Genomic DNA, 22184 nt, shown 5'->3' on the forward strand with positions numbered 1-22184 from the left:
AGACGCCATGATCACAGAGGGAAGGGGGTGGAGGTGGGGGGTGAGAGATTAAGCAAATAATTTATTTGGAGACGTGTAACCTAAGGATCCAGACAACACTGTGGGGAAGGCCTGGGGGGGGGGGGACTGGGAGCGGGGGGGAGGCATCATGGGTGATATAAGGGGACCTCTGTTATAGTGTCAGTAATAAATTGTTTTAAAAAGTAAGAAAACATGTTTGAATACAAAATCTCTCTTCACGGAAACTCTTAGGTCTTAGGTGGAAGTTTATTAAAGTCAGACAACACAAAAATTCCTCTTACGAGCAGCACAACACGTAGCAGACATTTTGCCTCATATGTGTCCATTCCTAGCAGTGAAATTGTACAAAGGAAACGTAAGAACTAAAATACGTGGGAAGTTGTGACTTTTTATAGGACATAAAATGAATTTTTTTCTCAACTATGTTCCAATGAGATTTAAAGACAAGAAAAACATGAAGAAAGAATAGCAAGCAGCTTAAAAATGGACAGACAAGGTTGGATACAGTGGAGATAGAAATAAATATAAAATAGTAAGTGGAGAGCAAGGCACAGAGGATCCTAAAACTATGCTGAGAACCAAACAAAAGCAGACAAACCTGCAGAGAAATGAGAAAGCCTGCGAGGGGGTGAAGGAGGGACCAGAACCCAGGGGTCTGTGTGTCTGTACTTTGCTGCACTCATGTTCCATGCTACAGTTAGTCGAGTGTATCTACTTCCGAATCGGGTTTCTTGCCACAATGCAGTTTGCTTGCTAGGCATGTGATTTATTTCAAGTACAATTTGGTTCAGATAAAATTAAAACAATCCCCAACTTTCAGGCAAAACCGAAGCTGCTTGTCTTTCCAGGTGAGTTGTACTGGACAAAATTTTCTGTCCCCACCTTCGATACACAAATGCACACAATTCATAACCTTTACAATAAAGCAATTGGAACTGATTTTACTTTTCAAAAATAGATTTTTTTATTATAAAAATAACTCAGGGTTATAGGCAGAAAAGGTAAAGGTTTAAAATAAGTAATTATGCACACACTAAATTGGAAATAATAGTACAGATCTTTATATATTCTTTCATATGTGCTAGTCATGTAGGTGAATATACACCTATCCATATTTGTAATATATCCGTTATATTTTTATGTGACAATATATTCTAATATTAAAAATATTTCTAAAAAGAATACCTCCTAGTGTCTTTTCTCCTGCTGCGTCATGAATTACGTTATTTGGTTCTAGTTAATGGACTTAATGTTATTTAGCTTTCTGCTTTAGGAATAATTCTCTGATGATCATCACTGTATAGGTGTCGCTGAACAGGTATTCAATCATTTTTTAATAATTTCTTGCAAATAAAATTTGTTTAAAAAATACACACATTCTAAATTTTAGTATGTATGAACTTTGAATCACTTGAACGAGTTCCCTTGGAATTCCAATTGGGATCTCCTTAAATTTGTAGATTGTGTTAAGAGGACGTGGTGCACTCCCTCCCCTAACAGGTGTGTGCAGAGCGCCTCCTATGGGCAGGCTCTAGAAGCTCAGTGCTCAACCCAAAGGGCTTGTGAGGATGGCGAGTTTGCAGGAAAGAGTCACAGCAGCCAACACATACATAACGTGAAATAAGGACATGCCGGGGGCTCTGAACAAAAGGTACAGAAAGAGACGAGTGGGATGAGTCCATGCTGGATATAAGATGATGTGAAGGTTTGTGTGGTCGAGGTGATCGTTGGGGCCAACCTGGGGATGCGCACAGATGACCAGCAAGATATAAACATCCCCAGCTGAGCCCCCTTTTGGGTTCCGGGTCTGAAGCGTTCTAGGCAAGTCCCGACTGAGAGGGAAAGTGTCCCCAGTGTCCTTACAGAAGGGAAGTCAAAGACCCAGCCCCGGGCCTCTCTGGATCCCTTACCATGAAACATCTTTCACTGTGCTGCACATTCTCACCTTACTGCTGGCGCCATTGTGTCCCCCTCCTGTAACTAACTGGGCAGCATGTGTCCCTGTATAACTGGCCTTAGTTAATCAAGTGCAGCGCACCGTGTTCATTCCATGCTCTAAAGGGGCCGCCTGCCTGCAACAGGGCCACGCACCTGTCCGCCCAGGACCCGGGCCAGCACTGCGAATGGGGGCTCTTCCAGACACCGCCTGTGCTGCCCAGGAAACTACAATTGTTGTGCTTCCCTTGAGATCGGGGCATTTGAGTGGACTCTCCCACGGGCACCATCCCAGTCCCCCAGCTGGCAGGAGCTGGGCACTGGCATTTCCATCATGTTGCCCTTCACTGAATGGAGGCCACGAGGCTCAGGGGCTTAGAATCTGTAAGTGCTGGAGGGTCATGACAGGCACTGAACCAAGGGTTATGACGAAGACGGGGTAAAGGGGGTGCCAGCGATGCAAGTACTGAAATCGTCAAAGACGAGAGAGACCTCGGGTTCTGTGGGTGCCCGCAGCAGGCAGGGCTGGTACAGTCTGGGAACATAAGATTTAAAGATGGAGACATTGGGGTGGATGGACACGGAATGGACTTAGGCAGCAAGGAGAACCCGAACTCCAGGCTCTGGGGCAGGAGGGCATGTGCATGCAGGAGTCACGGTTCAGCTGAAGGACACCAGAGTGCTTGACTGCAGAGCCCTGCTGTGGCTCCTGGGTGGCTGAGAGCCAAAGTGGTCAGACCCTTGACTGGCACTAGGGTCCTTGACGGAGGTGCCATGCATTGGCTCAGCGACATGTCCCGGGTCCTGGTCTCATGTGTGGATTCCAGCACATGCTGTCAGTCTCTGCGGAATGGGAAATGAACGCATGGCCCTCTGGCCCTGAAACTGGGATGAGGTCACTTCACGGCACACTGTCCGTCACAGGGTATCCTGGGGCCAACCAGGTGTCTGAATACTGGGCAGTCTGTGTGAAGTCAGAGTGGATGGGAGGGGGCCAGCTCTGAAGTGGGTCTGTGTGGTGGACTGGGGGCAGGAGGGGGAAGCATATTATAAGCCACTGCTGGGGACAAGGCTGAAAGGGGCAAAAGGGGCGGGGAGGTAGGAGAAGAAAGCGTGATGGATGTGGGTTAAAATGGGGTCACTGAGGACACTCTACACATTTCACGTGTGCTCATAGGGCCTGCAATGGGAAGTCTTAAATCCTGTCACTGGTATGTTGAACCGGATGGACTGTAAAAACAATGCCATTTGGTTTGGGCATAAGCCCTTCTGCACTTGAATCAGTGGGCATCGTGTTCCTGAGCCACTGCAGGCCCTGGACAGTCCCTCTTTTTGTTAAAAGTGAACAGTATCTAACAGTGTCTTGGCAGGTCCTGGAGAGGAAGTGTGGTGGTCCTCTCAGCATGGGCTCTAGGTCAGTGTTGCGCTGCTGAAGTTGAATAAATGTAGCCTTTTGGGGTGGAGGTCTTACCAGCATGGAAAGAGATGTAGAACAAGGGATCTGAGGAGGGCGTGTTTTTGCTCACATTTTTCTTCCCATATTTTGATCACATAAATAATTAAGATATTAAGTTTCAATGTTGCCAACCGATACGGTTCAGTGGTTGCGCATCAACCTATGAACCAAGAGGTCGCTGTTCAACTCCCAGGCAGGGGGAACATGCCCAGGTTGTGGGCTCCATCCTCAGCAGGGGGAGTGCGGGAGGCAGCGAATAGATGACTCTCGTCCTTGATGTGTCTCTCTCTCTCTGTCTCTCTGAAATCAATAAAAACATATTTTTAAAATAATTACAATGTTATTTTGACACAGGTCAAATATGAAATTAATACAGTGGAGCTGATACCCTTAATTTTAGCTAAGTTTTATTGTTTGTGGAAGTTATAAAACATAACTACAAATTCTTTGACACATCCATCAACAAGAAACAAAGATGAAATAAGAAATACCTTGAGACAAAAGGAAATTCAAATGTAAAGCTCGAAAATCTATGAAATACAGCAAAAGCAGCTCTAAAGAGGAATTTTATAACCCATACAGCCGACCTGAAGAAGCAAAAAGAAATCTCAAGTAAACAATGTAACTTTAAACCAAAAGAAACTTGAAAAAGAAGAACAAAGTAGAAGAAAGGAAATAAAGATCAGCATGAAAAAAGACAATTAAAAATTCAATGAAACTAAGAGCTGCTGCTTTCCAAAAAGTTTACAAACCTTTTTCTAGACTAACTAAAAGAAAGACACAAATAAATAAAATCATAAAAGTTACAACTGATATCAAAGAAATACAAAGAATCATACAATGCCACCATGACCAATTATACACCAACAAACTGAACAACTATAAAGAAAAATGCTAAATACCTAAAAACATATTTTCCTAGACTGAATCATGAAAAACACAGAAAATCTGATCAGACTAATTACTAGTAAGGAGATTGAATCAGTAATAAAAAAATTCGTTACCAAAAATATATCCAGGAAGAGATCCAAAATGGTGTTAGAGTAGGTGGAAGCTACACTCATCTTAAATAATGAACTGAAGACTAGATGAGGAGAACTCTTATAACCAAGGGTTTACAGAAAAACCATATCGAGACTGTTAGAAGCGTGGAGACAAAAATGGGCTGGCCCCATTCCCATGGGTGGTGGCTGAGGTTCTGGAGGGATATCTCAGTAGCAGGAGTGCCCCTGAGAAGCATGCAGTCTCAACCCCATGCCGGGTACCCCGGCTATAATACCTGAGCTAGGAAAAGGCACCGGCATAACCTCTGGCTGTGAAAAGCATGGGGTTTCTGTCCTTCAGGGAGAGAAAGGAGCCCACCAGAGACACAAATACCCTCTAAAAGGGCAAACGCACAAAATCTCATTCACAGGCACTCACCCTAGGCTCTGGAAGAGGAAGAGGCAAAGCAGACTTGAATCCCATGAGGCAAGACTGGAATTTGTAGCTCTGCGGAGAGAGCTGGAGGAACAGCCACCAGAAGAGTTCCCTGAGAAGAGTTCCTCTCCCACACTGCAGACTCCATCTTCTTGGGAGGAACACTCTCCACCATATGACATCAGCCACATGGAATGCAACAGCCCTACTCTCTGGACTCCACATTGGCCCACTCTGAGGAGCTTGTGGCCTGCTGAGTAGTCAACCCCATGTGCTGGGGTGTAGATGTCTGGGCAGACTCAGGGTGTGTCAGTGATTGAGTTCTGTGGGTTTGAGGCAGGGGCCATTCAATCCACTTTCCCGTGAACCTGACTGGTACTTACCTTCATGGGAGATCCACAAGCCTCACTCTATGGGCTCCTAGTGGCCTCACTTTCTAGATTCCTGCTGGCTCTGCCCTGCCTAGATCTGGACAGGATCTTTGCAGAGTGACTTCTGTGGCTCTGGCAAGCAGGCCATTCCCCTCACCTTCCCCATCCTGATCAGCACTTCTCAGACATAAGAAATCCAGTGGCCCCATCCTCCCAACCCACAACAGCTGCTTCTAGCTCAGTATCTACCCAGCACAAGTTGTGACGTGCTGAGTGTATGGCTCTAGCATATGGGCCATTTTTCCCTTGCAATGCAACTGGAGCAGAGCCTTCCATTCGCATGGCCAAATCGTGGTCTCTTTGGGCCTGAAAAACTCTGTTGGCCTCACCCTGATCACTCTGAGACCTTTCCCCAACACAAAGGCGTGTAAGCACCCAGCAGGTGGCAGCTGGGTATAGTATACTCTAGGACATTTGCTGAGTGGCCTGAGACCCAGCACTGGAACCAAGTTTGATCCTGAATCAATCTGGTGAACACCATTCACCCCTACCTGGTAACTCACTGAGAACCTAACTCATGCAACTCAAGTAGTACCAGAGGCTCTTTCAATGTCTAAAGCTTAATAGGCAGCCGAAGGCAGAGGCAGGTGGAGGTGAATCTCAGGGTGCCTTAAGTCTTTTGATAACCTGCCCTCAGGCCTAGTTCTGATAAAAGCTTGCCTTGGTGCAAAATTTGGTCCTTTCTGCACACATTTAGGCCAATCAGAGGCCAGAACAAACTACATCATTTGTTGTTCCAAAACGTTGTCCATGGCTCGTCATAGGTGGCATCTAACATTGGCATGCAATACAGTCCATCCCAAGAGGCCCCGGAACCAACACAACCAGTGGCCAGATTCAGATGACATCAGAACAGCATCCAATTAGTTTCGCAAGTGACAAATCCAAAGGGAGATCTCTGCAGGCAATAGTCCCTGCTGAGGTGAATTCTGCTACATGTAATCAGTACCTGCACAGCATGTCCTAACTGTGGTCAAGGCTGATCCTCAGTCATCCAGACTCAGGGCTGACACCACACATGAATGAGCCAATAGCAATCAAGACTCAATTACAACAGGAGGGCTCACATAACCTACACAAGGGACATTCCTGGAGCAGCTAAGGTGATCAAGAAAACTGCACCACTAGACCCACAGGATACCTACTAAGTAAGACCACCCTCCCAAGACTAAAATATAGAAACAAACACAAAGATCCAGCCAAAATGGGAGACAAAGAAGCATGCCACAAATGAAAGAATAGGAAAAATCGCCCCAAAAAGAGCTAAATAAAATGTAGGTAAACAATTTATCAGGTATAGAGTAATAAAAAATAGTTATGAGGATATTTAAGAAACTTAGTGGAACTGCAACAACATGAAAAAGGACATAAAAACCATAAAAAAAGAACCAGTCAGATATTAGGAACACAATATATAAAATGAATAATTAATTTCACATCCATTCTAATACTAGAAGAAATTCAGATTAATTCGTAACACTGGAGGGAATAAACAGTAAGTTGATGAAGCAGACAATCAAGTCACTGATTTGAAAGAGAAGAAAAACCAGCCAATCAGAGGAACAACAACAACAACAAAATTTTTTAAATAAAACTAGTTTAGCCTGGTCGGGTGTGGCTCAGCAGTTGAACATCAGCATAGGTTCCAGGAGATCAAGGTTCGATTCCTGGTCAGGGCACAGGCCTGGGTGTGGGCTTGACCCCCAGTTGGGGGCGTGAAGGAGGCAGCCAATCAACAACTTTCTCATCATTGATTTTTCTCTCACTCCCCCACTCCCTTCCTCTCTCTGAAATTAATAAAGATATATTTAAAAAAAAAAAAGTTTAATGATTCTTAGAGACAACATGAAGTGTAACAACATTCACATAATGCTGGTGGCAGAAGGAAAATACAGAGAGCACAGAAGGGAGAAACTATTAGAATAAATGACTGAAAATCATCTTTCCTGGTGAAAGAAAAAGACACACAAGTCTAGGAAGCACAGACAATCCCAACAAGATGAACCTAATGAGGCTAACAACACCACCACATCATAATTAAAATGGCAAGCTTAAAGACAAAGACAGAATCTTAAAAGTAGCAAGAGAATAAAAGTTACTTACCTACCAAGGAGCTCCCATAATACTGTTAGCTCATTTCTAAACTGAAACAAGTCAGGCCAGAAGGGAGTGGAGTGGTATATTCAAAGTGATGAAAGGGAAGGACCTACAGAACCTACAAAAAGACTACTTTACCCAGCAAAACTAGCATATAAAATAGAAGAAACATAGAGCTTCCAAAACAAATGAAACCTAAATATTGCTGTGTTATGACCAAATCCGTATTACAAGAAAGGTTAAAAGTCAAAGAAAGAGAATGAGAAAAAAGCAAAACGCAAAGACTCATAGTTTAAAAAAGAAATTGGCAATAAATACATACCTACCAATAATTATTTTAAATGTAAATAGTGTAAGTTCTTCAATGAAAAGACATAGGGTAGCTGAATGAATAAGAAAACAAGACCCATATATATGCTGTCTACAAGAGATGCACCTGAGAACGAAAGATACACATAGACTAAAGGCAAAGGAACAGAAAAAGATATGTCATGCAAATGGAAAGAGAAAAAAAAGCTGGGATACCGATATATCTGACAAACTGGAGTTCATTTTTACTTTTATTTGTTTTGGTTGATTTCAGAGAGAGGAAGGCAGAGGGAGAGAGAGAGACAGAAACATTGATGAGAAGAAACATCAACTGGCTGCCTCAAGCATGCCCCATACTGACGATCAAACGCACAACCAGAATGTGCCCAGAATGGGAATGAACCGGCAACCGCCAGGTGCATTGGACAGCACTCAACCAACCGAGCCAAACCAGCATGGCTGACTTTAAAACAAAGGCTATAATAAGAGACGAAGAAGGACATTACATAATGATAAAGGCAGCAATCCAACAGGAGGATACAGTCCTTGTAAACACGTATGAAGGCAACATAGGAGACCTTAAGTATTTAAAGCAAATACTGATGGACATAAAAGGACAGCATTATACTAGGGAATTTTAACACCCCACTTATTTCAATGGCTAACTCTGCCCAGACAGGAAATCCACAGGGAAATGGAGGCTTTAAATGACACCACAGATCAGATGGATTTTACTGATATCTCTTGAGCACTTCACCCTAAAGTAGAACATACAGTCTTTCCAAGAGCTCATGGGATGTTTTCTAGTATAGATCACATGTTATGACACAAAATAAGCATCAATAAGTTTAAGAACACTGAAATCATACCAAGCATCTTCACCGACTGTAACAGTATAACGTAGAAATCAGCCTGGCCAGCATGTCTCAGCGGTTGAGCAGCAACCTAGGAACTAGGAGAACGCGGTTCAATTGTCGGTCAGGGCACATGCCCAGGCTGTGGGATCCATTCCCAGTACGGAGTGTGCCGGAGGCAGCCGATCAATGACTCTCTCATCAGTGATGTTTCTATCTCCCTCCTTCTCTCTGAAATCAATAAAAATATATATTGTTTAAAAACATAGAAATCAATGAAAAAAAATGTTGAAAAATACAAAGACATGGAGACTAAATAACATGTTACTAAACAATGAATGGGTTAACAAAGAGATCAAAAAAGGAATCTAAGGATATGCTGAAACAATAAAAGTTAGAATAAAACAACACAAAATCTATGAGACTCAGTGAAAGCAGTCCTCAGCAGTGGGCAATTCATAGCATTACAGGCCTACCTCAAGAAACAAGAAAAATCACAAACAAACAATCTAACTTTTCATGTTAAGGAACTAGAAAAACGACAACTGGCAAAGTGAGTAGAAGAAAAGAAATAACAAAGATCAGAGCAGAAAAAAAGAAAATAGAGTTTAACAATACAAAAGATCAATGAAACCAAGGGCTGGTTCTTTGAAAAGATAAACAAGATTGCCCTAGCTAGTGTGGGCGTCGTCTTGTGCACCAAAGGGTTGCAGATTTGATTACCAGTCAGAGTACATGTCTGGGTTGCAGACTCAATCACCATGTTAGCGGGAGTGTAGAAGGCAGCTCATCAACATCCAACACTATTCAGCTCTCACATTAATGTTTCTCTTTCTCTTCCCCTCTCCATTTTTCTCTCTCTCTAAAAATCAATAAAAATATTTTTTCAAAAAAGATAAGACCGACACACCTATAACCAGACTCATCAAGAAAAAAAGAGGACCCAAATAAATAAAATTAGATATAAAAGAGGAGAAGTAACAACTAACTCCAAAGAAATACAAAGGATTTCATAAAAACACATTATGAAAAACTATATGCCAACAAACTGGACAAACTGGAAGAAATGGATAAATTCCTAGGAGGATACAATCTTACAAGACTGAATCAAGAAGAAACAGAAAATCTGGACATAGCGATTACTGCTAACAAAACAGAATCAGTAATCAAAAACCTCCCAACAAACAAGAGTCCTGGACCAAATAGCTTCACAGGAAAATCTTACGGAACCGCAAAAGAACTAACACCTACCCTTCTGAAACTAGTTGAAATATTCAAGAAGAAAAAAGGCTCCTAAGCTCTTTTTACAAGACCAGCATTGTCCTGATTCCAAAATCATATAAGATACTACAAAAAAGAAAATTACAGGCCAATATCCTTGATGAACACAGATACTAAGATCCTCAACAAAATATTAGCAAATTGGATCCAGCAATACATTAGGAACATGCAACATGACCAAGTGGGATTTATTCCAGGGACACAAAGCTGGTACAATATTCACAAATCAATAAACACGATAAATCATTTAAAAAATAAAGGATAAAAATCATATCATATCATTAGATAGCAGAAAAAGCATTCAACAAAATCTAGCACCCATTTATGATAAACACTCTCAACAAAGTGGGAACAGAGAGATCACACCTCAACATAATAAAGGTCATATATGACATACCTATAACCTACATCATACTCAATTGGCAAAACCAGATAGTGTCTCCCTTAAGATCAAGAACAAGACAGGAATGTCCACTTTCATGACTCTTATTCAACATATTACTGGAAGTCCTAGTCATGGCATTCAGAAAACAAAAAGAAAAGTCATCCAAATTGGAAAGGAGGAAGAAAATCAGTCATTATTCGCAGATGACATGATACTCTATACAAAAAACCCTAAAGACTGCACCAAAAGACTGCTAGATTTAATAAATAAATTCGGCAAAATAGCTGAATACAAAATTAACATCCAGAAATCAATGGCATATTTATACACCAATAATGAACTCTCAGAAAGAGAAACTAAAAAATAATCCCATTTACCACTGCAACAACAACAACAAAAGATACCTGGGAATCAATCAAGGATTTAAGAGAACTGTACTTGGAAAAGCATAGGACTTTGAAAAGGGAAACAGAGAAAGATACAAACGAGTGGATGCATATACAATGTTCATGGGTTGGAAGAACTAACATCATTACAATGTCGATACTACACAAAGCAATCTACAGACTTAATGCTATTCTTATTAAAATACCAACAGCATATATCACAGACCTAGAACTATTATTTCAAAAATTTATATGGAAATTAAAAAGGCCCCAAAGAACTACAGCAATCTTGGGAAAGAAGAAGTTGGAAGGAATCATAGTACTGGATATCAAGTTATACCACAAAGCCACTGTCATCAAAATAGCCTGGTAACTGGCACAAAATAGGCATATAGACCAATGGAACAGAACAGAGAGCCCAGAAATCAACCCATGCCAATATGGTCAATTAATATTTGACAAAGAAGGCAAGAGCACACAATGGAGTAAAAACAGTCTCTTTAATAAATGGTGCTAGGAAAACTGAACAGGCACATGCAAAAAAATAAAACTAGACCACCAACTTACCCCATACAGAAGAATAAAATCAAAATGGATAAAAGACTTAAATGTAAGTGATGAAACCATAAAAATCCTAGAAGAAAATGTAGACGGTCAAATCTTAGACATCACTTAGAGTAGAATTTTCACTGATAGATCACCAAGGGCAAGAGAAACAAAGGGAAAAACAAACAGATGGGGCTACATCCAACTAAAAATCTTCTACACAGCAAAAGAGACTACCAACAAAATGAAAAAGGAACCCACTGTACGGAAGAATATATTTTACAATGATACATCTGGTTACGGGTTAATTTCCAAAATATACAAAGAACGCATACAACACAACGTCAGGAAACAATCCAGTTAAAAAATGGGCAAGGGAACTGAATAGATACTTCTCCAAAGAGGATAAACAGATGCCAGGAGACATGAAAAAATGCTCAATGTCACTAACCATCAGAAAGACTCAAATTAAAACTACAATGAGGTATCACCATACACCTGTCAGAATGGCTACCGTCAATAAATCAACAAACAACAAGTGCTGTCAAGGATGTGGAGAAAAGGGAGCCCTACTACTCTGCTGGTTGGAATGCAGACTGGTGCAGCCACTGTAAACACAGTGTGGAGTTTCCTCAAAAAATTAAACATGAACTGCCATTTGACCAGTGATCCCACTTCTGAAAATATATACAAAGAAACCTGAAACACCAAGAACTTATGCACCCCTAAGGTCAAAGAAGCGCTATTTACACTAGCTGAGATCTGGAAGCAGCCCAAATGCCCATCAGTAGATGAGTGAATAAGAAAGCTGTGGTACATTTACAAATGGAATACGACTTGGCCATAAAAAAGACAGAAATCTTACCCTTTGCAGCAGCATGGATGGAGGTGGAGAGCATTATGCTAAGTGAAATAACACAGTTAGAGAAAGACAACTACCATATGATTCCACTCACACGTGGAATCTAATGAACAAAATAAACTAACAAACAAAATAGAAACAGACTCATAGATAGAGAATGGACTGTAAGCTGTCAGGGTTGAGGAGAGGGATGAAATGTGTACAGATATTAAGGGGGAAAAATACAACTTATAGCCCCAGCCAGTGTCGCTCTGTTGGTTGAGTGTTTTCCTGTGCACAACAAGGTCACCAGTTCGACTCCCAGTCAGGGTACATAGCCCATTTATGGGTTTGATTCCTGATTGAGGTGCATATGGAAAGCAACTGATCAATGTTTCTCTCTCACATTGATGTTTCTCTCTCTCCTTTCCTCTATCTTTAAGAAAAATATCAATGAGAAGAAAAACATAAATTTTAAAAACACACACAACGGAGCTTATACTCAAAGAAGACATTACTGTGAATATCAGGGGGAAAGTGTAGTAGGGGGAAGTAGAATAGGGTGCAGGGGGGTAAATGGTGTTGGAAGGAGACACTCTCTAGGATGGTGAACACACAATACAATATACAGATAATGTATTATATAATCATACACCTGAAACATGTATTTTTAATAACCAATGTCACCCCAATATATCCCAAAAACATTTTAATAACTTTTTTAAAAGTCCAGAAACAGCTGTGGCTGGTGGCTCAGTGGTTACAGCGTGGGCCACACAATGAAGGGCCTCGGGTTCAAGTCCCAGTCTAAGGCACTTAACCTGGGTTGCAGGTTCCACCCCTGGCCCCAGTGGGGGCTCATGCGGGAGGCAACCAATCAATGTGTCTCCCTCATATTGATGTTTCTCTCTCTCTCCCATCCCCATCCTTTCCTCCCTTCCACTCTCTAATAATCAATGGAAAAATATCCCCAGGTGAGGATTAACAAAAAATAAAAATAAAATAAAAAATAAGAAGTCTAGGAAGAGATGGCTTCACTGATGAACTCTCTCAAACATTCAAAAAAGATTTAACACCAATGTTCCTAAAGCTCTTCTAAAAAATTGGAGAATAGAAAGTTTACAAAGTCATTTTAGGAGGCCTAAATTACTCCGATTATAAAACCTGAAAAGGACACCACAAAAAAGAAAAGTACAGGCCAATATACCTGATGAATACATTTGTAAAAATCCTCAGCAAAATATTAGCAAAATTAGTTTAACAATACATTAAAATGATCACTCACCATGATGAAGTGGAAATTCCAGGGAATCCAGGATGGGTCCACACACACAAATTAATCAACATGATCCACCACATTAACAAAATAAAAGACAAAAATCACATGATGATATCAAGCATTTGATAAAATTCAACATCCATTTACAAAGAAAATGTCTTAATAAAGTGGGCACAGTTGAAACTCACCTCTACATAATAAAGGCCTCAAATGGCAAGCCCACACCTACATCAGAGTCAATGCTGGAAGGGTGAAAGCTGTTTCTGTAATACAAGGAACAGGATAAGGATGCCCACTCTTCCCAGTTTCATTCAACATAGTGTTGGATGTTCTAGACAGAGCAATTGGGTACAAAAAAGAAATAAAATGCACATAGACAGGGAAGGAAGATGTAAACTGTCACTATTTATAGGTGACATGTTTTATAAATACAAACCCTAAACACCACTATAAACTGTTAGAATAAATAAATTTGGTAAAGTTGCAGGGAACAAATTCAAAATGCAAAAATCTCTTCCTTTTTTATACATTAACAATGAATAGTAGCCAGAAAGAGAAACTCAGAAAACAAGCCCATTTACAACGCCAATAAAAGAATAAAATAACAAGGAATAAATTTAATCAAGGAGGTGAAAGACATGTACTCTGAAAACTGTAACACAATGATGAAAGAAACTGAAGACACGAATAAATGGAAAGATATTCCATGTGCATGGACTGGAAGACTTCATAGTGTTAAAATAGCCATATTACCCCAAAACAAGCTACAGTCAATGTAATCTCTATCAAAATTTCAATGACATTTATCACAGAAATAAAACAATCCAAAATTTTATGGATCCACAAAAGGTCACAAGTAGCCAAAGCAATCTTGAAAAAGAACAAAGGTGGAGGCATCATGCTCCCTAATAATTAAACTATACTACAACGCTATAATAATCAAAACAGTATGGCACTGGCATAAAAACAGACACAAATAAATGGAACACAATAGAGGCAAGAAATAAACACAAGAATATATGGTCAATCAATTTAGGACAAGGAGGAAAGAATATACAATGAAAAACAGACAATCTTTTCAATAAATGGTATTGGGAAAACTGAAGTGCAACATGTAAAAACGAAAAAAAAAAAAGGAAAAAGGACCACTATCTAACACCACAGACAAAAATCAACTCAAAATGGACTGAAGACTTGAACGAAAACCTGGACCCTTAAAACTCCTAGAAGAAAATATAGGCAGTAAGCTCTCTAATATTGGTCTTGGCAATTATTTCTGGGATCTGACTCCAAAATCAATGGCAACTAAAGCAAAAATAAATAAAATAGGGTTTCAAACTAAAAAGCTTCTGTACAGCAAATGAATCGAACAATAAAATGAAAAGGATACCAACAAAAGGGGAGCTATTTGCAAATCATATCTCTGATAGGGGATTAAATACAAAATATAAAAAGAATTCATACAACTCAGTAAAAAAACACACCAACCAATTAAAAAATCTGCAGAGTATATAAAAATGAATAGTTATTTTTCAAGAGAAGACCTACAGATGGCCAGCAGGGACATGAAAATATGCTCAATGTCACTAGTCATCAGAGGAATGAAACTCAAAGGCACAATGAGGTTTCACCCATACCTGTCAGAATGGCTATTCTCAAAAAGACTGATAAGTGTTGGGGAGGGTATGGAGAATGGTTGTGCACTGTTGATGGAAAAGTAAACTGGAGCGGCCACTGTGGAAAATAGTATGGAGCTGCTCCCAAAATTAAAAGTAGAAACACTATGTGATTAAGCAATTCCACTTCTAGGTATTTATCCTAAAACAATGAAAAACACGAATTAAAAGATATACGCACCCCTATGTTCACTGCAGCATTATTTCCCATAGCCATGATATGAAAACAATAGATGAATATAAAAAGAAGTTGTGGTGCATATATACAATGCAATACTACTCAGCCATAAGAGTGAAATCTCACCATCTGTGACAACAGGAATGGGCCCTGAGGGTATTATGCTAAGTGAAATAAGTCAAGCAGAGAAAGGTAAATACTGTGTGTGATTTCACTCATATGTGGAAACTAAAAAAACAGAACGAAAATCATACATAGAACGCACTGATGTGTGTCAGACGGGAAGGGGGTTTGGGCTTGGGTGTAATGGGGGCAGGGGTTCAATTGCACATGGGATAGATGTTAACTACATTCACTGTGGTGATCACTCTGTAGTGTACATAAATACTGAATTATTAAGTTGTGCACCTAAACTGATAAAATATTATGTGCCAAGTTTATCACAATTTTTTTAAATTACAAAGAATATCAAGAAAGTATCAAAGAGAATTCTATAATTCTCAAACTTAAAGATATCATGTGTGTAAGCCATTGCCTTATAGGGAAATAATCTAATTGATTCACTTTTCACAGATAAATAAATATTATTCTCTAAATAAAATGATTGCTTGTGGACAGATTATTTTTTTAGGGGGGACAAACATAAAGCCTGTAGTGGGTTATTTCTATTTTTTTAAGCTTCAATTAAAATCTCAAATTATGCCAGTCATTGAAGGCAGAAATTCTGGCTCTCATCCCATGGAATTATACAAGCAGCATAATTTCAGCACCAAATCATGGCAAAAGTGATTTAAAGCACAAATAAGAGTATTTTGTAACTAACTGAATCTGTTAAAAATACAATTTTTATTCCAGTAAAAGCTGACATTAATAGTTTTTCTGACTACATATAAGCTACCAATTAAAGACAAGAAGGAAATGAATAAACACATTTTGATTATAAAAAAAAAATACAGAAACTTTAATGAATGTTATCAATTTTCTTTTGTAAACCTCTAAGACCCAACTGTTACTCCAGAAACATAGTTCTCCAAATACAGTCAAGGAAAAAGTCGTAGTGCCTGAAGCTCAACTGTTTAAGACAGAGAGGAAAATTGCAACAGAACCACCAACGCAAAGGGTGAGGAGAAATCTTCTTTGCAATCTGATTTAAATCAAGTTCCCACCATAGGACACAATTCTTCACTGCCTCACTCATTACCTGGACTGAATTCTGAAAACTTCCTGATGTATTTTGGTGATAAAAGCAAATAAATGGCTCAACATGATATCACAGACCATAACTTCTTATAGAACTTAACATATGGTACTTGGTTTTATACCCTCTAAAATATTTTCTTGTTTTGGAAATAATTCTCTTAGAATAATTAATATAGGCTAGAAACCATCTGACCGCCTTGCAAAAGTTAAGACACAGGCTCAACCTCACTTAAATGTAATTAAATTGCAGGAATTTAGGAATGCACAGGGTTTAGAAAAGAAGGATTTCAACAGACCCAGACCGTCTCTTCTACCAATGTTCTGACTACTTGGGTATTACTCAAATGGGGAAAAACAAAAACATTTATATAGACATTGGCTTAGATCATCATAGTTTGTAAGAATCAAACTCACAGAGTCTTTAGAGGAAGAACTTTTTAGATAGGATCTTTGGTTGGGCTTCACAAAGACCCCTGAAAAAATAAATTTAAATAAATCCACACATGCATCTACACATACATACATACATACATACACCCATGATCTTCCGCGATGGAGAGAATCCATAGCTTTCATCATAAATCGTTCTTGACAGCCCTGGCCAGGTGGCTCAGTTGGTGGGAGCATCGTCCTGATGCAAGAGCATTGTGGGTTGGCTGCCCCGTCAGGGCACATCCAAGAATCAACCAGTGAATGTACACAGAAGTGGAATAACACATCAATGTTTCTCTCTCCCTCTCTTTCTTCTTTCCTCTCTCTGTCTCTAAAATAATCAATTAAAACAACTTCTAAAAGAAAAACAGTTCTTGACAAGTAAACTATAGAAAAACTGTCATTCACAACAGACTAAAATCTGACTGACTGGAAATCCTACAATTAAGGAATTAAAAAAGCAGCCACATCAAGACTGGTAGGAGGGGCGAAGATGTAGAAAAGGCTGGTTAGACACCCACCTGCAGTGAATAAAAATTGGGAGAGATATAGCAGTTCCACAGGTCCCCCCCTAAAGAATAAAGGGTCCCAGGCCCACACCAGGCCCCCCAGCCCAGGGTTCCAATTCCAGGAGAAGTCCCCAGAACTTCTGGCTGTAAAAAACAGTGGGAAGTGTGGTGAGTGAGCCAGATGCTTCAGGAGTCCTAGGCAGTTACTTCTAAAGGGACTAATTCAGACTCACAGCTCTTGAGCTACAGCACTGAGAGACAGCAGCTTGAAAGGAACCAGGGACATATGGGTATGAACTGAGTTGTCTGGCATCAGGGTGAGAGTTGAGGGGGCAGCTTTCTCCCAGATTGAAGTGCTGGGAGAGGCCACTATTCCTTTTTTGAGAACACCCCCATAGAGCTGGCAGGCAGGTTCTATATCAGGTTCTATAGCCGTCAACATGGCTAACACTGTTTGCACCTCTTTGGAGATTCCCCGAGGTCCCAACCTGCCCAACTTTCAGGCCCACCCAAGCTGTTTTCAGTGGCTTTTCCATATGAATGGCCTTTCTTGGCTCATGCTTCAGATCATCCTAAAATATCTCAAACAAGCAGTATCAGCCTCCTATCTCTTGGTAAGAGACAGGCCCAGCAGTAGCAGCAGCCAGTCTTGGCTCACTGGTTTGACTCACCAGGGCACCTCCAAGGCCAGCACAAGTCACAGCCATCTGCAGATCATTTTGTAGCTCATGCTAGATGGCCCCAGGCAGAACACAGGTGACGGCTGACCTTGGCCTGCACCTACAGAGAGGCCACAGAGCAGGTGTACCCAGTGGACAGTTTTATACCATGTTAAAGGACCCCCTCAACCACCTCTGTAAGTGACATGCTCAGGGGGCAGACTAAGTGGGCACCAGAGCCTGGCTGAAGTAAGTACTGCTCTGTGGGTGGGCCCCTGTACTGCTGATCCTCCACCACGGTCTGAGGACAGAGGTAGGTGGTTGCAGCCAGTCCTTGCAGCTGATCAGTTCACACGTAAAGGCCTCCCACTGACATGCAAAGAGCAATCCAGGCTCAACAAGAGGAGAGTGTACACAGCCCACACAGAAGGCACACCTTATGAGCTCAGCTTGGATGATCAGTTAGTCTCTGTCATTGGACCTTACAGAACATCTATAAGCCTCTCTACCAAGATAGAGACATAGAAGCTCAAGCTAATACATAGAAACAAACAGAGGGACACTGCCAAAATGAGGAGGCAAACATGTTCCAAAAGAAACAACAGAACAAAACTCCAGAAAAATAACTAAAAAAATGGTGACAAGTAATTTACTAGATGCAGAGTTCAAAACGCTGGTTATAAGGATGCTCAATGAACTCAGTGACAACCTCAACAGCACAAAAAAGGACCAGTCAGAAATGAAGGATAAACTAACTGAAATGAAGGATAATTTACAGGAAATCAACAGTACAGTAAATGAAGCCATGAAGCAAATCAGTGACTTGCAATATAAGGAAAAAGCACCCAATCAGAACAGTAAAAGGAGAAAGGAATCCAAAAAAAATGAGGATACTTTAAGAGCCTTGGGACAGCTTCAAGCAAACCAACGTTCACATCATGGGAATGCCAGAAGCAGAAAAGAGAAAGCAAAAAAATCAAAACCTATTTGTAAAAACAATGACAGAAAACTTTCTTAACAAAGTGAAGGCAATAGACATCCAAGTCCAGGAAGTGCAGAGTGTCTCAAACAAGATGAACCCAAAGAGCCCCACACCAAAACACATCATAATTAAAATGCCAAAGTTTAAAGACAGAGAATCTTAAAAGCAGCAGGAGAAAAGCAGTTACCCTGTAGTTACCTAAAAGGGAGCTCCCATAATTATGTCAGCTGATTTCTCAACAGAAATTTTGCAGGTCAAAAGGGAATGGCAAGAAATATTCAAAGTGATGAAAAGCAAGGACCTATAACCAAGGTTATTCTACCCAGCAAAGCTATTACTTACAATCAAAGGACATATAATGAGCTTCCTAGACAAAAAAAATCTAAAGGAGGTCATCACCACCAAACCAGATTATATGAAGTGTTAAAGGGTATTCTTTAAGAAGAAATAAGATTACGAAAATGAACAATAAAATAGCAATGAATACATGCCTATCAACAGTTGAATCTAAAAAACAAAATAAGCAAACAAGCAGAACAGAAACAGACTCAGAGATATAGAATATTTTGATGATTGCCAGATGGGAGGAGGTTCGGAGATGGGTGCAAAAGGTGAAGAGATTAAGAAATACAAATTGGCTGTTACAGAATAGTCATGGGGATGTAAAATACAGCATATATAGTCAATAATATATATATATATTTTTAATCCTCACCTAAGGCTGTTTTATCCATTGCTTTTCAGAGAGAGTAGAAGGGGGGAGGGAGAGAGAGAGACAGAGAGAGAGAGAAACATTAATGTGAGAGAGACACATCGATTGGTTCCCTCCCGTGCCCTGGGGATCAAGCCTGCAACCAACTGGCTAGGGCTAGTCAATAATATTCTAATAACTACATACAGTGTCAGATGGGTGCTATATTTATCAGGATGATCACTTGGTAAGCTATGCGATGTCTTATTGCTGGGGTGTACATCTGAAACTAATATAATAATGTATATGAGCTGTAATAAAAAATAAAAAATAATAATTTAAAATAAAATAGTTCTTAATTGCAAAAGAAAAAAAGGTTTAAAAAACACTGCATCCAAAGTTTAGAGTAAAAATTTACCTTGTGGTAAAAAGGTTCTTGTCTTGACAGTGCCGTATATTTATCATACTAAGGAATTACTCAGCTGAGATAAACATATAAGACATAAACCTTTTCCTAAAGCAAAACAAAAAGTATACATACCTTTTTTCCAAACCTCTTATTTTCAAAGTGGTTCAACAATCTAAAACAAAAATAACCGGTATCAGTTCTGAAGCAAAAACACAGTGCTCCACCACTTTCCCCTCACTCTGATGTTCCAGATAGGCATGGGAGATTTCAATTCCTCCTATAATTTGCTTCTTGTCTGAAATTAAGTTATAACACTTCAATCACAACTCTAAAATCAAGAGAGTTAAATGCACTTTGGAATTATTCTCCATAGATGCATAAGTCTCTGAGAAAAATAACCTTTTTACTTTCCCAACTTACTATGAACAATATTAAAGGTGGTTCAGGCTCAAAAAATAGGCAGCTCACCACCACTGGTGTCTTTTCAGAAATGAAAAAACCCCTAATGGCTGCCCACAAAAGCTTAACATCTTGCTTCTGCATATTATCTCCAAGGGATCAGCTCCAGCAGAGAAATCACAGGCTATGAGGCAATCCCCATCTATGTGTGTTAACACCATGAGCTTGGACAGAACAAGGGCTTCCCCAGGAATCCAGCACCTGGCTTCAAATGAAAATGAGGAACTCCTCATCCCCTCCCAGGTGCACAGTACAATGGCCTATCCATATCTACACTTACTTGACTAAAACATAAGAAATTACTTTAAAATAGAAGGTGTATTGCCAACCAGAGGAGCTAGCTATCAGTGAGGGAGGTGTGTGACTTTCCCATCTGTGCCTATGGACACCCTGAGTCTGAGCATCTGAGATGGGCATTTTTCCTTATAGCATCTGCTCACGTGAGTGAATGCTGGCACTGGCCTCCATCCCTTGAACAGGTAATCACTTCCCTTGCTCTAAGAAATTCTGGAAAGGTTCACCCAAAAAAATCACATAAAAGTTTAAACTCCTTTTCCCTTTAAGACTTATAAAATGGACAAAGACTGACACAAAGATGTATCTGTAGCATAACAAGAATTATTAACCCTCCTATTAAATAAGGGAGCAGCCCGGCCGACATGGCTCAGTGGTTGAGCAGAGACCTATGAACCAGGAGGTGACAGTTTGATTCCTGGTCAGAACACATTCCTGGGTTGTGGGCTAGATCCCCAATAGGGGGACTGTAGGAGGCAGCCGATCAATGATTCTCTCTCATCAGTGATGTTTGTAGCTCTCTCTCCCTCTCCCTTCCTCTGAGAGGAAAAAAAATCCATAAATAAGGGATCTTTTTTTTTAACCCTTACCTGAGGACATGTTAGAGAGTGGAAGGGGAGAGACAGAAACATCGCTATGAAAGAGAATCACTGATCAGTTGCCTTCTGTGTGTGCCCCAACTGGGGATCGAACCAGTAACCCACGTATGTGCCCTGACTAGGAATAGAACTGGCAACCTTTTAGTGCACAGGATGACACTCCACCAACTGAGCCACTGTGGCTGGGCAGGGATCATTTTTGAGAGATTGTCTCAAAATCGTGGATAAGCATCAAGCTGCTACAATAAACACATCAGTACAAGGAAAGCAACAAAAGTAGATAAATATATAGAAAAAATAGAATCAAAATATGGACGAGACTAACCTCTTCAATCTTCCTTTCAATTTTTATTTCACCATTTTCCTGGATGGACCTGTTGAATAGAAAGCTACAAAGCTGAGATTAATTGAAAGGCTTTATGACTTTAATAGTTATTTCTGAACAAATTTCCACAACACAAATCAAAGGCTGCAGACCACCTCCCTATCCTTCCCAAATATCAGTCATATGTGCCAGTTCCCTCAGGAAGGGGGTGCACTAGTGGAAAATAGGTCAACCAGGGAAAGGAAATATCCTAAATCCATCTCGCATGCTCACTACTGCCTTAGTGTTGTTTCTATTAAATAAAATAATCTTGCTTTCACATAATACCCTACAAGGGATTTCAAAGCAGGGGTGTGTCTACAGGAGTACAATTCTGACTGCTGGGCTTTCCTGGGATTTAATACAAAATGGAGTTTTTCCAATTAAATAAACAGAGAGCCTTTAAATGGGGTGGGAACAACCCACCTAGCCACACACAGATGCCTTAGGAGACAAACACAAGCCCTGGTACATGGATCAGCTCAACAAGGC

General features: G+C 40.2%; 1 long non-coding RNA gene across 3 annotated transcripts; it reads right to left on the reverse strand.

Annotated features, from left to right (window-relative positions):
- Positions 1-3476: 3476 nt before the first annotated feature.
- On the reverse strand, positions 3477-21716 carry LOC308552082. 3 transcript variants are annotated; one of them, XR_013998100.1, is made up of 6 exons: positions 21654-21716; positions 20109-20148; positions 19592-19612; positions 13429-13503; positions 8538-8746; positions 3477-3712 (listed from the first exon to the last, which is right to left on the reverse strand). It is a non-coding gene; the product is annotated as an uncharacterized lncRNA (long non-coding RNA). The 3 variants fall into 3 exon arrangements; XR_013998102.1 differs by having other exon boundaries at positions 3546-3708; XR_013998101.1 differs by lacking the exon at positions 19592-19612 and having other exon boundaries at positions 3546-3708.
- Between the last annotated feature and the right edge of the window lie 468 nt (positions 21717-22184).

This window comes from Miniopterus schreibersii (assembly GCF_964146895.1).
Source record: "Miniopterus schreibersii genome assembly, contig: HAP1_SCAFFOLD_158, whole genome shotgun sequence".
NCBI lineage: Eukaryota > Metazoa > Chordata > Mammalia > Chiroptera > Miniopteridae > Miniopterus > Miniopterus schreibersii.